A 17,438-nucleotide genomic window follows, 5' to 3' on the forward strand; every position below is an offset into this window, starting at 1 on the left:
TGTCTGAAACACACAAACACAGGGATGCAAAAACATCGCACCAGAAACATCTTTCCGGCCTAACGGTCAGGACTCACTATGCAGCCTCATGTAACATGAACTATGTGAGCCAGTTACTCCCACACCTGCCCTTTCTCCCCCCTATGCTGTGCTGTAACTTTCTATTTCCCCTTTCCCCTCCCAATGCCATGCAGCTTGTAACTTTCTATTCCCCCTTTGCCCACCCTTTACCATGATGTGATTTTCTATTGGTTTATTTGTAGAATGCTGTGAACTTTTCATTAGTTTACTTGTACCATGTGTGATTATATATGCCTTTTGATACTCTCCTTTTTGATGACGCTGTAACTAACTTTTCTAATAAAAGAGACCTTCGATGTTCATTCGAAGCTTAGCTCATCCCAAGGAATTCTGTCTGGTGTTTTCCTTTTGATTAGGCAAGGCAAACCAGGGCCGGACATCTGCGGATGAAGCACCCTCCCTTATACATGAGCAGTCCTCCAGTGTGGCAACAATGCCGCACTAGTCAGTGTGGAAACCTTGAGTATGATTTTTTTTAGCAGGCAGTTAGATGGACAAACAATGAAGTACAGAGTACAGAACATACTACTTACTTCTCTTATCCTGATGTCTTCCTCCTTTCTTTTCACCACCTCTAGGTTCCTTGACTAAATAATTCCTCTGTGGGGTTCACCAAAAGACTTGCCTCCTTTGGGCCATTCTTCCCCCCTTTGATGAAATTTATTGGAGAAGACTGAAAGAAGCCTTCTCTTACAATGCTGGCCAAAGTGCTTCCAGGTTGAGTGGATTTAGCACATGCTACAGAACTGACCCAGCATTCATTGAAACTGCCAAGCCTGGGAAACCTTCAATGTGCGCAAAAGGCATCCAGGTTGTCTACATTCTTGATAGACTACAGGCAATTCTTCAGCATTTCCTTGAAATTTCTCACTCTGGAAATCTTTGTAAGTGTTCTCCCAGATGACCACCTTTGGTGCAAGTTGTGTGAATTCTGCAGGTTGTGTGAATTCTGTAGTATTTGCAAAGTTGAGGTCTCGATGAAGCAAGCTTTCATTCAGCAGCCTTTATGAATAATGTTTTTATGTGCATCTATATATCTCTCTTAGGCAGATTCCAAAATATATCTATGTCAGAGATATGGCCAAGTAAACTTTTGCAGCATTGGCAGTTTTTAAAAAAGATTCATTCTAATTTAGCACGCTGAAATCCTGGTCTGAATTTTGTTTTAGTTTATTTTTACCAAGTGTGCTTACTTTTATATTTTTTGTATACATTCATGACTAGATGTGGTTCCATACTACCAGTGTTCTTTATCCGTCTTCCCAGACAAGAAGGAAACTTCACTAAGACTTAGATGTCCTGCAGAAAAAAAATGTCCTACTTAATCTTCTATAGGGCTGATGGTCTGAGCCAACAGTTGATTGCAAATGAGGAGATATTGTCAGCGAATTCAATTTAAAGTGCATTGATGATGTCTCCTCGAATGGTGATGAAACATTAGCAACCAAATTGCCAAACTTGAAGCTCAGACCCACAGCCGAACTACCAACTCAATCTACCTATATTCAAATACATTTCAGTCTTCTATTTACCTATACTTTAATTTGCTATGTGCATATTAGTAAAATTCAAATTATTACAGACTTGTACGACATGAAACAACCCACATCGAATTGCTTTGCAGTAAAATTTAAACCATCATTACAAAATACATTTGTTGGACAAATTAAATTTACATTATTAGTAAAAAGACAAGCTCAGGAAAATATTTCACGCATCATGCAATTTTTTTTTAAAAAAATCAAATATTTCTTGTATTTTCCATAGCTCCAATGGGTGACTTTGCCTTAGTCCATTAGAATTTCATTCACCCAAATCTGGAATATTCAGCGTTCACCAATCTTCCACATGGTGCTATATCTCATACTAATCCAGATGGATCCTAAATCAGCCAAGGGAGCTTTTTGTAGGAGGATTTATATCCTGCCTTTTCTCCATGAACTCAAAGCAGTTTATATGGAAACCCCCCCCCCTTCAGTTTATCCTCATAAAAACAACTTTGTGAGATAGTTGGGTTCAGAAAAATTGGCTGACGGAAACTTATCTAGCAGCTGACTTCACCAAGCAGGTAGGGCTGGAATAAATTAGGGAAGCTCACAGGAATCCAAGTGCTTATGATATATCTTTACCGAAGAAAGTTAAGAATCCATAGTCAAAGAATTCTTGTGCTGCTGTGCTTCAAAAGCAAGCCCCACTTATATTGCATATAAAGGCAATATTCAAATACTTCTATGCCTCTTCCTTATTCCTGCCTTGTGTAAAAGACTGCCCAGTCTCCTATTTTACACAAGAGAAGCAATTTATCTCTGTCATTTGTTTCTGAAATGTTCAGAGTTATCACGTTTGTTTATTACTGACTGTAAGAACTAACTTTTACCCAGGAAGATTCCCCAGTTGGTATATAAACAATTGTTCCACACTGATTTCCACAGTTATTTTGATAACTATGAAAAAACATGTTATGTCTACTTACTAATTCATTCAAGTTAACTCTACATTCTATCTAATTCTCTTTCTATATCTATCTATCTATCATCTATCTATCTATCATCTATCTATCTATCTATCTATCATCTATCTATCTATCTATCTATCTATCTATCTATCTATCTATCTATCTATCTATCTATCTATCTGGGGATGCGGTGGCTCAGTGACTAAGACGCTGAGCTTGTCGATCAGAAAGATCAGTAGTTGAGCGGTTCAAATCCCTAGGGCAACATAACGAAGTGAGCCCACATTACTTGTCCCAGCTTCTGCTAACCTAGCAGTTCGAAAGCATGTAAAAATGCAAGTAGACAAATACCTTTGGTGGGAAGGTGACAGAGTTCTGTGCACCATTGGCATTTAGTCATGCCGGCCACATGACCACGGAGACGTCTTCGAACAGTGCTGGCTCTTTGGATTGGAAACGGAGATGATCACCGCCTCCTAGAGTTGGGAATGATTAGCACATATGTATGAGGGGAACCTTTACCTTCTATCTATCTATCTATCTATCTATCTATCTATCTATCTATCTATCTATCTATCTCTCTCTCTCTCTCTCTCTCTATATATATATATATATATATATATATATATATATATATATATATATATATATATATATATATATCCATATATATCTTAATATATTATCTAATAATAATAAAGTATTAAAAAGATATTAAAAGGTATATCCCAAAAACAACTTTTATAAAACAGTCTGCCATCCAATGGAATTTCCACAAAGGTTAAAGCAAAAGCCCTTGTAGATTAACAGCCCCACATAATGAAGAAACAAGCAATACATAATAACTACTGGAATAAGATATATGCAATTTAAAAAATGACAACAAAGGAAATAGCAGTTTCTTACATATTCCAAATTTTGTGGAAAATAGTATTTTTCTAAAAATAATATTTCATTGTGTCATAAATGCAGTAGGCTGCCAGTAGCTTTATTTGTGATTGATGAATCTATGAGAACATGTCAGGGGATTGTAGCAAAGATTTAGAGACATTTGGACTTTTTAATAATGTAGCACTAAAATGCTTGAATTTATTACTTTTGTTATTTCTGAGCCAGAAATCAATAGACCAAAGCAAAATAACTTGATAAACAAGGAACCAAGTTAAATTCAGAGCAGGCGCTCCCTGGAGACTTCAAAGACCACTTTAATTTTTGAAGCAAATTCTAAATCTTTATTAAGTTCAGAATGAAAAACAGAGTCGCAACGAAGACCTTTTTTTAAAATAAAAAAGCCCTTTTTTTCATTTTAATATTAAGTTGGTGTTTAAGGAAGAAACTAGATTAAAAGCAAAGTCTAAATTAATGGAACAGCCATGAGTTTAAATTACGCACCTTAGCTTTTAGATTTCTTAGGGGATCTGAATGTTTGGGTCCAAGTGGACATTCTGAAGAAGACAATGGAGAAAATAAAAGATCTAAGACTGTGGGGCTGGTATGAAGCTGGGAGGGTTGGAGCCAAGGAGTTCAAATGGATTGAACTGGTAATAGGATGTGGTAGCTTGGTAGGCGTATAAGGATCAAACACCTGTTAGAGGCATCATAGTTGGAACCCAAGGTCATACTGGAGAAGGCCAGTGAAGAGAAAGTCAGTTGGCCCTGATATTGGATGAGAGAGTCTTGTCAATTTTCCAGTTCCTGTGGCTGCCATCCGAGCTGCCATTGAGTAGATGTGACAGACTAGTGTGGAAAAAATTAGGGTGAGATGGAAAAGTAGTTGAAAAGCAGGTTGGAAGAATGAGTTGGATGTGGCGAGAGTGGGGTGGAATTGGAATTGATGAAGTGTGCTCTTGTTTCTCTTCAGATTATGTAACTCTTTTGCCTTCCCCTGGAGTGTTTTTTATCGCCTTCAAGGACTGTAGTGACAGCAGGGTCTATGAGGAAAAGAAAGCATCAAGACCCCTCGAATCTCTCCTCACCTTTGATCTGAACAATTTACAGGCAACTGCACTTGCGCAAGCAACACGCAGCGGGCGTGCAGGTGAGCAAAGCGTGCACGAAGCAAACCGGCAGTAACACTGGCAGCAACCCATCCCTGACTGAGGACCACCTGTAATATAATAACATTGTTTACTATTTCTGTGAAACCAACTTTCCCTGAGTCACCCATTGATAACTGTGCTTTTTGTGAATGACAAATAATTATAATATAAGCATAAAGTAAGATAGCCTAGGATTCAAAGGCGTGCCCAAGACCACACAAAGAACTTGTACATAGGAACTGCCTGGAAATATACCATAGATTTATTGGAATCCAATAGGGTTAGGGTTAGGTTAGGGTTAGGGTTAAATGTTCTTTAAAAAAAAGGATAAAGTTTACTCCTCAGTTATTTTTGTTAGGTATAATTACTGATTGTACAGCTGTAGAGATTAATTTGATTTTGCACTTAATAACTGCAGCTAGATTGTTGGTGGCGCAATACTGGAAGAAGGAAGATTTGCCTACAATTCAAGAATGGACATTGAAAGTCACAAATTTAGCCGAGATGGCTAAAATATCTGCATATCTTAAGGACTACTCAAACGAGAGATATAAACGAGACTGGAAAAAATGGATCGATTATATACAAAATAAATATGGGACTAAGAAATTCCAGATAGCTTATGATTAAGATCAGGAATGATATAAATTGTTTAAAGTTAGCCTAGCAAGGAGGAGCTAAGTTCAATTTAAAGATGTTATCAATTTTCTATTCTTTTTTCAAATATATTTTAGACTGTTTTTGTTAAAGATTTATACTGTGTATGGGTTCTGGGAAGTCGGGGGAGGGAAGGCTGGAGGAGGGGTTGGGGGGAAGGGTGGGAGGGAGGGATGTATATTAGGCTTGACGAGGGGTGTTAGATTTTAAAATAATATGATTAGACATGTATACTGTCTTCTCTTATTTTTTCTTTAAAACTAAGATATGTTAAGTATATTGATATGGAAGCATAAATACCATCAACATAGAATGGAGTTTGCTCAGAAGCTGAAATACACCAATGAGAGGAAGAGTGGGAAACAGAGGAGAGAAGAAAGACAGAAAGAGAGGGATAGGAGAGAGGGTAAGGGGGGAAGATGAGGAGAATAAGGAGGAGTGGAATGAAGAGAGAGGAGAAGGAGAAAGGAAGGGGAAGTAGAGTAGAAAAGGATGATAGAGGGAAGAAAGGAGGTAGGAGAGAGGTAGAAGAAAGAGGTGTATGGAGAGCAGAAGAGCTAATAATGGGTTTTTATCTTTCTGGGCGTTGATGGCAAGAGGAACTGATGTAATTACTACTTAATACAATATGATATTGGCTATGTAATAGTATACAAGTGATTATATGTTATGAAAATGGAAAATAAAAAAGTATATTTCTAAAAAAAAAGATTTATTGAAATCCAACTTACTGTTAATAAAAATCTAACATATTTTGGAACCAAGACCTGAAATTTAGATAATGCTATGGGACACACCGACATCTGAAAAGTTTCCTTTGATAGGGTGACTGATTTTTGGATTTCTTCAAGGGATTGCCAGGATGAAGAGGAGAAATGGCATAGATATGTGTTTTAAGATATGCCCTGGCCACCTTTCTCTATGCCAGTAAATGAAGAAAACGATGAGATCATGAGAAATGTATTCATGTACAATAAATTGACTTATATCCCATAAAGAGTTGGCCTATTTCCCCTTTTCCATTGCCTCATGATTGGCTGCAAATCAATGAGTCTGATAAAAGAACTAAGCCACACAGCAGAAAACCAGAAGAGGAGCCCAGGGCTGCTAAACACATATGTTCATAAATACAATATGATTCTCGGCAGGGGTAGGTTTCTCGCCCCGTTCCAACCAGTTCGGTTGGAACGGGGCCGGCGGCATCCTCGTGCACGTGCGCAGCGCACGGATGCATACTAGCATCTGTGCGATGCTCCAGCTGCTCCTGGAGGATCGCGCAGGCGCTGTATGCGTCCTGCGCATGCGTGGAAGCGCAGAACTCGTCAAAACCGGGTAAGGAACGCGGGCGGGCAGGTGGGCCCTTCGCCATTCCCGGAAGTTACTTATTTCCGGGTTCGCCGACCAACTGGTTCGCAGGGACCGCCGCGAACCGGTTGAAACCCACCCCTGATTCTCGGAAGATGTTCTGAAATCCCATTATTTTCTTGTATATCTAGCATTCATCCCGCTCTTACTCTCACCAAAAGGAAACCATATGAATCGGACGATTTGGTTTTAATCCATTAAAAAAAACATCTTCAAATTCAGACCATCGATTCTAGATTATTTTAATGAGCTGGATGATAAAGAGTCATTCAAGGATACAAACAGTTTTATTAAGTGTAAGTAAATGCCGTAAGTAGATGTTTAATAGAAAAGCCAATAAACCTTTCTGAAAGAATTTCAGTGATTGCTGTACATCAAAGGCAACCACTTATAATTTAACCAATACATTAAATCAGCGTGCCCGTCCATGTGATATGCAATCCTTTGACAGATAGGAAACACCAAAAAAGCAGAGGAACCACCTTTAATGCCATAGTTCTTTTCAGGGATGGTCAACAATTATAAAATATGAAACCTAATTAAAATGGGGAGTGGAGAAGCTGCAGGTATCATAAACTGCATTGGAAGCAGAGGTGGGTTCCTACCAGTTCGCACCTATTCGGTAGAACCGGTTCGTCAAATCTACCAAACCGGTTAGAAGAGGTTCCATCAGAGGACCCGGAAAGCAGGCCACACCTACAGAAGAGGTTCCAAAATTTTTTGAAACCCACCACTGGTCCTTGAATATGATTATTCTACACTATCATGCTCATATTTATAAAACTCAGTGCCTCTGTGAAAGGTAAGGATGACTACTGCATTTGTGGTGCAATCAGAACATTGCGTGTGTTGAAGTTGTTTTAACGCAAACCAAAGATGCCTTTAAAAAAACAAGTTTACATCATATTCTTATGCATGCCAGTGTTGTGTGTGAGGTAATTTAAGGTGGTTCTGACAAGTGTTGTCAGCATCTTCATATCCGGTCACATGGGTGGCAAGCCACTCCCATCCGGTCACATGGGCAGCAAGCCACTCCCACAAAGGAGGCCACACCCACAGAGTAGGTTCGAACAATTTTTGAAACCCACCACTGAATGGAAGTGAATACTCAGGCTAAATCTGGAATGCAGATGAATTGCAGGATCAACTTTAAAGTTCTCAATGAAGTGTTTTTTCTGGTGGGACCAGTCTATAAGGGCAATCTGGTCTACCCAATTATGGGATGGAGCATACTGCTTCCATTTTCTCCTTTCAGCCCCAATCCATGAGCCTTCACAGGGAGTCACTTTTGCGACAAACCTTTTGTGTTAAATTTATGTTTTACCAACAAAGAACTAAAGGGAGACTAGTATAGATCTATTTCAAGCTATTGAGCTCTCATCAGCTAGCCATACCCTTCTGGGATTCGAACCCCGGCTACTTACATATTAGATAGATGTATTAACCTCTAAGCCATGGGTTCTCCTCATTTCTTTGGCTATACCAGATGAGAGATTAAGTTTTTCTTGGTGGGACTGGTCTATTAGGCAACCTGGCCTACCCAATTATGGGACGGAGCATACAGCTTCTGCTTTTACCTTTCAGCCCCAATCCAGGAGCCTTTGCGGGCAGTCGCTTTCGCTTTCTCAATGAAGTAGCATATAAAGGAAAATGCAAATGGGCAGCACAGGTTGTATGTATTCATGGCAACAGATGGACTTGTTGTGACCCACCAGCAGCCAGCGGATCTGGTTGCAGATTCAGACAGTGAGGAAGTTGGAGAGGAACATGGACCAGTCCTGGAGTCTGGGGAAGGCTCTGATGAGTGCCCTGCATCGGAGGCAGAGATGGGGCCAGGGCTGTCTGACAGTTATCAGCTGCCCTTGGAGTCAGACATCAGTGAGGCAGAAGAACAGCTGGAGCCTGTTCCCAGTGTGGGCATGTGCAGAGCTGACAGGAGAAGGGAACAGCTAAGGAACAAGGGTTGACTTGGGAGTAAAGCCACAGCTGGATGGTGAATGGTCCCTACCATAGGGACCATTCACCACCCTCCAGGCCTTCCGCAAAGTCCTTAAAACCTGGCTGTTCCGACAGGCCTGGGGCTAAAGAGCTTTTGCCCCCCTCTCGAATGGTATGGTTGTTGTGTGCTTTTAAATTGTGTATTGTTCTGTTCGTCTTTTTTATCCCTTATCTGTACCCCCTTCCCTGACTTGGATTGTGAGCCGCCCTGAGTCCCCTTCAGGGAAAAGGGCGGCATATAAATGCAATAAATTCAATTCAATTCAATTCAATTCAATAAAGAGCAGCAAAAAGGGAGGGGAGTTTGCAGGAGACAATTAGTTCAATTCCTTAGCGTGAAGATCTGTTCCTGACTTCTTGCCAAGTATTGTCTGATACAGATGGTATTTGGAAGATATCGGCTTGGCAGCTCTCCAAGCCTGATAAAGGTCTGTAGTTGTGAAATCTCTTGAAAGACTGTTGGCCGGGACTTTGCTGGAGAGGAATTCACTTTAAACTAAATAAAAGGGGTTTTATTGGGACGAGGAGTTGGCTTCGTGCTTTTGGGAACCCGAGGTCAGAACAGGACTTGAAACCCAACATGCGGATATTCCTTTACACTTTGCACACTGACAAAATCAACTACAATTACCTCCAACAGACCAATTAGATCCCACAGATTAGGCCTCCTCCGAATTCCATCCACTGGCCAATGCCGACTGGCGACCACCCGGAGGAGGGCCTTCTCTGTGGCTGCTCCGGCCCTTTGGAACGAGCTCCCGTGGAGATTCGGACCCTCACCACCCTCCAGGCTTTCCGCAAAGCCCTTAAAACCTGGCTGTTCCGACAGGCCTGGGGCTGATGAGTTCTTGTCCCCGCTCGGCTGTTGATTGTTTTTAAATTGTGGTATTGTTTTGTCCATGTCCCTTTTTTTCCTATTTGTATCCCCTCCCCCCCCCCCCCCGACCTGGTTGTGAGCCGCTCTGAGTCCCTTCTGGGAATAGGGCGGCATAGAAATATAATAAATTCAATTCAATTCAACTATGTATATGATGATGAGATGAAATAGGGGGAAACTATTATTCCAGGTGGAACAGCATAGGACTGGAAAGTAGACAATAGGAATGTTCATTGGTCTGTGGCTTTGGGCAATGAACCTACCCAAATGAGTATAGATGTTAAATTTTGTGCTATTATTTGGAGCAGGAGGTGAAGTGGGAAGATTGCAATAACACAATTTAACACTATGAACAAAAAGAAATTGCAATGTTTTTCTTTATCAGTAGAGAGCAATCGGTTGTGGACTGTCTATTTTGGTACCTTGAATTTTACATACCTCTTAGGAAAATAAGGATTAAGTTGGGTTTTTTTTTCCTCCCTGACTTTGCAATAAATGATTCATTCCATTTTTCATTCCCCCAAAAATTTAGGGGTGGGAAATGCTGCATTCTTTTTTCATTACGAGAGGAGGGTTATATACAAACGAAAAGAGAAATTAGGGTTACGAATTCAGTTTGCCAAAGATGAATTGAATCCAGCTGTTTGTTTGGAGCTCACTTATGCAAATTATGCTTCTGGAAAAAGAGATATGAAGCACAATCAAATGTGTTTTGACAGGAAATCTGGAACAAGCTAGCACTGGAGTAAAAGATGAATAACAACATTTGAAAATAATTTTTAACAAAATGGTTAGTTACTTGAACGCATTTTAGATTTATTCTCTAGCAGGTAGAAATAGGCAGCTACAAAACTGTCTTTTAGCATCGAAAGTTGGTTCCATTGTGGTAGTCACATCTGCTGAGTCATCACTGTGAAGCAGAACACCATTTTATATTAATTGTTAAAGTTTAATTAAAGTTAAGGATCTTCTACCACAGGAATTGTCTATTTCTTGCACAATTGCTTAGTAAATGACAGGATGAACCATTTGAAGAAGTAAAGTTCCAACAGCAGCAATCAGAAGCAAATATCCAAGCCTCAATTTTTTTTTTACTCCTGATTACTCATTTCCGATAATTAAAACCACCTACATACATTCTAAGGAACAAAAAAAAATGCAACCCCATTGACATATATCCACTGACAGATATGCCTCTGTCTGACATAGTATTTGCATGTCTGTTTTATAAACCATTGCCCAATTTTATGACAGCTGCCTGAATACATACGAGAAGATATTTATTACTTTGATGTATTTATTTGATTCATATGGCCATCCATCTCACAGCAGTGTCTCTGGGCAATACAATAAAATGCAATAAGCTGGACAAGATTAAAACTATAATTTTTCATCCAAACTATCATTGTGGTTAAAGCCATCCAGTCTGGGTTTGGAATGTGGAAGTCATAGTTCTCCACCCTTAAAATGGTGCCCATTTGGGGAAGGCTATATGGTAAACAATAACTATGTAAATACCATACAATTGTATTATTGGACTGCTGCTCAACTGCATTATTTTCCCAGCATAGATCAAACTCTAGACTCTCTCCCCCCCCTCTCCCTCCCTTCCCATCTCTCTTTCCATGTCTGTCTGTTTATCTGTCCATCCATCCATCCATCCATCCATCCATCCATCTATCTATCTATCTATTTATCTATTTACTGTATCTTACTGCTTCATCTCATCCACCTGAAAATGAAGAACTTATATATATGAAAGCTGACAAATGAATTCCTGATAACAAGATCTTTTGTGAATTAGTATGTGTAGTACCTATCAGGAAATTACTTCATTTGGGCTGGACTCAACTCTTATTGCCTTGATATGGAGACAGCTACACCTCATCACATATCTCTTGCCAATAGTCTTCACATACACTAACTTCGTTTTCTGAAAAAGAGGAAATCCAGAAGCCCAGGTAGAGCTAAGTGAATCTGCCCATTTCATTTGATCTTGGTTTATTTTTCCACGTATAACTTTGTTTATCCCATTTTAATACTCCTTTAAGTTTGTTTAAATATCTAAGTATTTAAATACACCCTTCTCCTAGTCCACGTTGTGTTAGAAACCCTGTCTAATATATCAAATTCCTACATTTCCCCACAAACCAACGTAACTTTGTACATTGTTTGTGTGAATAATGGGTGTTTGTGCAGATTTTCTCTGATATATGTTTATTCGGGGGGTAGTAATCGGCAAACTGCATCGCAATCATGCTGCAATGAAAAAATGAGAAATATCTCCTTCTTCTCTTGTAGAAGCAGGACTTTTAGACCATCCAGCTTCATTATCCATGCTTTGCTCATTTCACCTATGCTGGGAAAATTCAGCTCAGACCCATTCTTCTTCCTTCTTGTGAATCATTATTTGGGTGAGACCTGCAGGTTCTTACAAGTATCTGAAATGATCTTTGGCAAGAAATGCAGATGCTCCTCTTGTTTAGTTTTGATGTAATTTTCTAGAACATTATTCTATCACATTCTCTCCCTCGTACGCATACCTCTGGCATTGCCTTTTGCAGAGGTAAGACGGGGTGAGCACCTGACAATATAATAATGTATTCCATGAACAGATGGGGCTGGAAACAGGTTGGGACTTTTCTCCTTATCATAATATGTTGAAAAATTCTTAGGGCCAGAGAGAAAGAAGAGATCAGTAGGCACCCGAGAACAAGGGTAGCTTCCAGATTACAAGCCCTAGAGGCAAAAGCTGAAGAAACTTCAAACACGGTTATTGTAAATATAGTTAGGAGGCATTATTATAATTGAAGTTTTCCAATCATTTTATGCCTCCCTCTCTTTGAAGAAACCTTTGCTTCTAAGCATATTGGAAAGAGTCGTTAGGTGAATTCTTGGAGTCTGGAAAATAAAACATGGCATATGAGGAGCGGAGGGACATTTCAGCCCCATTTCATAAGTGAGACATTGGTTGATCCATTTAGGGAGGTTGTGAGAAAGAAAACTTGACAACTCACAGGGACCTTGCTTAATGTATTTAATAATACAGGGCGGGGCATAACCTTTTCCTAGGGGGTCACAGCAAGATCGACAGCAGTTTACAACTTCCGCGACACCTCATTTTAAAGCCCATAAAAAACTGAATTGAATGAGCTATTAAATGTTAAATTTGCTTTAAGAATGGCTGAAAAATTCGATTCGGAAGAACAAAGGATCATTGACAGAATAAAATGCATTGCCTTTCGAGAGGCTCGCGATGCTGGAGCCAGATCTCAATTCGCCAGATCTCAATCCGGCAGAGAACATTGGGGCCATAATTAAGGATGAAGTGGAAGCTCTGATGATTCAGGAGCAAGGTCAAAATCGATATTCGGTTGAAACTTTGAGAATGAATTTGGAAACTGTGTTGAAAAATCTGGAAAATCGAACGGAACTGTTTGAAGATTTGTTGTGTTCTTATCCACCTCGTTTGAATGCTGTTCGAAGGGCTAATGGTGGTCATACTGACTATTAAATCGTGTCAATAAACTCAGTTTTTGATGGGCTTTCGAATGGTGTATGAATTATTTGTGTTGTTATTACAAGTGTTGCTGTGACCCCCTAGGAAAAGGTTATGCCCCGCCCTGTACATTAAGATAAGTATGCTTACCTAGTTTCCAAGATTCTGGAATCTTAACTCTTTTTTCCTGATGCTAAACCTGATGAAAAAGTCCCTTTGGCACAGGTCCCCAAACTTGGCAACTTTAAGGCATGTGGGTCAACACTGGGAGTTGGGTCCACAAGTCTTAAAGTTGCCAAGTTTAGGGAACCATCTATCTATAGGAATCTTGCTTCCTTGGTCATGGGCTACTGTCAATCAATACTGCACTTTTTAAATAGCCAATTTCTAAAAGTTGAACATAACTTTGCTGCCCTATTATAATACTGATTTATGGAATGTTGCTGGTAAATAAGTTATATAGCTGGCAATTATTTTCATGCATGCTCCAGAATGGTTTCCTGGTCTACAGCAGGGGTTCACCGACAAATGCGCGCTCGACAAAAGCACGCCGACAAAACTGTGAGAAAACCACCGAGTTCAAAATCGCGCTGACGAATGAGCGCAGAAGCGCGCCGACAACAGTGCACCGACAAAAGCGCGCCGACAAAAGCGCGCCAACAAAAGCGCACCTTCAACAACCCTAACCTTAACCCTAAACCTAACACTAAACAGAACCCTAAACAGAACCCTGAACCTAACCCTTACCTTAACTGAAATCGCATTGTTGTGGGCGCGTGTATGACGTCACGGTTTTTTTGCCACGGTTTCATCGGCGCGCTTTTGTCATGCGCGCATTTGTCGGGTCACGACAGCAGGCACTATAAGATTCCAGGGTTGTGGCTTCTCCCATATTTTGGGTGAAATCCAGAAACCACTCCAAATGCAAACACCAAAAATCAGTAGCAGCTTTCTGAGATGGGAAGCTCACAAAAGGTTTGAAGAGAAAACACACTTTTTAACAAGTATTTGAAATACACCAACTTCCCTTTTCACTTTGAAGGTCTTCATTGCGAAGACCTGAGGTTCAACAGCATCTGGTGGAGGCAGGTGTCCTTGATCCAACAAATCTAGTAAAATCTTCTCTGTAATGAAAATAATTCAGTTCTATACTCCTTCATCATTGTTTCTTGCACATATAAAGTTTTTAACACTGTCACTGGAAAATTATTGAATTTGGCAATATAATTTTAATTCCTTTGAAACTTAGCAGAAAAAAATAACTATTCCACATAGTTATTTTTTGTTATGAAAGAAGAAAATTATATAAAAGGTCCCAAGTCATCAGAAAGTCAGCCTTAATATCAGTGAGTCAATCGGTGGTACCTGCACTAATTATTTCTTGCCAGGATTTCATTGCAGCTGATGAGGGAAGCCATGCAATCCTAGTTAGGGATGGCCCACCACCCATTCTCCAAACAAGGTTTTCAATGAAGGAAGGAAGGAAGGAAGGAAGGAAGGAAGGAAGGAAGGAAGGAAGGAAGGAAGGAGGGAGGGAGGAAGGGAGGAAGGGAGGGAGGAAGGGAGGAAGGGAGGAAGGAAGGAAGGCAGGAAGGCTTCTGCCCTTCTATTGAATAGTTGCCATCTTACAGGTTCCCCTCCTTTTTTCTCCCCACCCCTCAGTTTCCCTTCCTTTTTCTAGCCCCCAAGCCCAATTCAGTCTTTTCTTTCTTGAACAAAAAGCGCATATAAGACTTCCAGTCTTTCAAATATCTTTATTATTTGAAAGCTCATCTTTGGCATTTCTGCAAGCTCCATTAATTTTATAATCCAGTCTTCTCAGTGGGTATTTCATTATACTTCCATTGTTGTGCATCCAACAATCTTGCTGCAGTTATAATATATAGTATTAATTTCCTGTATTTTTTTTCCAGTTCATAAAACCCAATAAAAGCAATTCTGCTTTCATCCTAATTTTGACACGGATATCTTTTGCATCATTGTATGGATTTGCACTCAAAGATTATTTGTTTCCCCCCCCCCACATTTTAAAGGACAAATTTCTTAGAGCTGAAATTGTGAAGAGAACTGAACTGAAATGTTTGGGGAAATATACTTCTCTGATACACCAAATTTGCAAGTAGACAGCAAATCCTCAATGGGTCACAGTGTAAATTAAATTTTGGCATTAGACCAGAGGTGGGTTGCTCCCAGTTCGGCCTGGTTTGGCCGAACCGATAGTGGTGGCGGTGGGAGGCTCCGCCTACCCATCCGGATACTTCTGCGCATGGGCAGAAGCATTGCGCGCATGTAAGCAAACCTGTAGTAAAACCAGTACAAAACCCATCACTGCATTAGACTATCTTACATACCTCCACAACTGTATTTCTAATATTTGGAGAGAGAGGGAATGTTGTATTGCCTTCAGTCAGGTGCAATTTGGCTTGAAGTAAATTGTTGTTACTTTTGGCATGAAGTAAATTGATTTTTTGTAGTAGATTGATAAATTAATCACTAAGCCTTTTTGGGGGGGGGGAATCAGAAGCCCTTTCAGACCTGTCCACTGTCTAGTGTAAAAACAATGAACTGCTGTTTTCCTGGAATTATTTTCATTTTTAAACAATGGGGCTATATTTGCTGCCTAAAGCAAATAACTGCAAAAGAAGACTTATTCTGTCTGCTCCGTTGCGAAGACACTTCATCAGAAATACTGGTGTGTTTGTGTATGTGTGTGTGTAGAGGTGAGCTCCCTGGTACAATGGGTCTTTGGCTACACTCTGGTTCTTACCCCCACAGAATGGGTGCATTAATGCAACTAGCTCATTTTAGATCTTGTACAGTAGTATAGATAATGTCTTAGGCCTGAGAATCCTTTGCCAGCTTCAGCACAACTTAGTAAGTTTTAAAATTTGATGAATACAAATAAATGACCAACTTTGTTTCTGTTTTAAGGATAGATTAAGATCAGATATGATACAAATTGTTTATAGTTAGCCTAGCAAGGAGGAGCTAAGCTCAATTCAAAAACATTATTAATTTTCTACTTTCTCTTTAAGTGTATTTTAAACTGTTCTTGTTAAAGATTTATACCTTGTATTGGTTCTGGGAAGTCAGGGGGGGGGAAGGACGGGGGGGTTGGGGGGGTTGGGGGGAGGGTAGGAGGGAGGGGAGTATACTAGGTTGGAGGAGGGGTGTTGGACTTTAAGGTATTATGATTGTACATGTATACTGCTATTTTTTCTTTTTTATGTATATTGCAATGGAATTATAAATACCATCAACACAAAAGGGAGTTTGCTCTGAAGCTGAAATACACCAAGTGAATTAGAGGAAGAGTGGGAAGCAGAAGAGAGAAGAAAGATAGGAAGAGAGGGACAGGAGAGAGGGTGAGGGGGGAAGATGAGGTGTATAAGGAGGAGTGGTAAGGGGAGAGAGGAGAAGGAGAAAGGAAGGGGAAGTAGAGTAGAAAATGATGGAGGGAGGAGAGGATGTAGAAAGGGGAAGGAGAGAGGGGGAAGAAAGTGTCGTATAAGGTATAAATATGGTGTATGGAGAGCAGAAGAGCCAATAACTGTTTTTTTCCCCCTTTGGTAGTTGATGGTAAGATGAATTGATTTAATTACTTAATAATACAACATGATATTGACTATGTAATAGTATACATGTGATTATGTGCTATGAAAATGGAAAATAAAAAAAAATTCTATCGTTTCTAGTGTTAGAAATGTTAGGTCTTTTTGCTTCTTATTTTGTGTAAACGGATGGGATGTTGGTTGCCAATTTGGTTCCATAGAATCAGGAGCAGCTATTGCAGGTCTGCGGTAACAGAAATAGAATGAATGAGCTGGAAAGGACCTTGGAGGTCTTCTAGTCCAGCCCCCAAGCTCAAGCAGGAGAACCTTTACCGTTTCAGATAAGTGACTGTCTAGACTCTTCTTAAAAACATCCAATGATGGAGGGCCCACCATTTTTGGAGGTAAGCTGTTCCACTGATTGTTTAAGAGCCGAGGTGGCACAGTGGTTAAATGCAGCACTGCAGGCTACTTCAGCTGACTGCAGTTCAGCTGTTCAAATCTCACCGGCTCAGGGTTGACTCAGCCTTCCATCCTTCCGAGGTGGGTAAAATGAGGACCCGGATTGTTGGGGGCAATATGCTGACTCTGTAAACCGCTGAGAGAGGGCTGAAAGCCCTATTTAAGTCTAACTGCTACTGCTATTGCTATTCCACTGTTAGGAAGTTTCTCAATTCCAGGATGCTTCTTTCTTTGATTAGTATCCAACCATTGTTTCTTGTCCTTCCCTCTGGTGCTTTGGAGAATAATCTGACCCTCTTCTTCGTGGCAGCCCCTCAAATATTAGAAGACTGCTATCTTGTCACCCCCAATTCTTCTTTTCTGTAGACTAGCTAAACCCAAATCCTACAGCCGTTCTTCGTAAGTAAGAGGGACAATAAATACAAGGGCACAACACAATGGAATATGTGTGAGT

The sequence above is a fragment of the Thamnophis elegans genome, chromosome 4, assembly GCF_009769535.1.
Source record: "Thamnophis elegans isolate rThaEle1 chromosome 4, rThaEle1.pri, whole genome shotgun sequence".
NCBI lineage: Eukaryota > Metazoa > Chordata > Lepidosauria > Squamata > Colubridae > Thamnophis > Thamnophis elegans.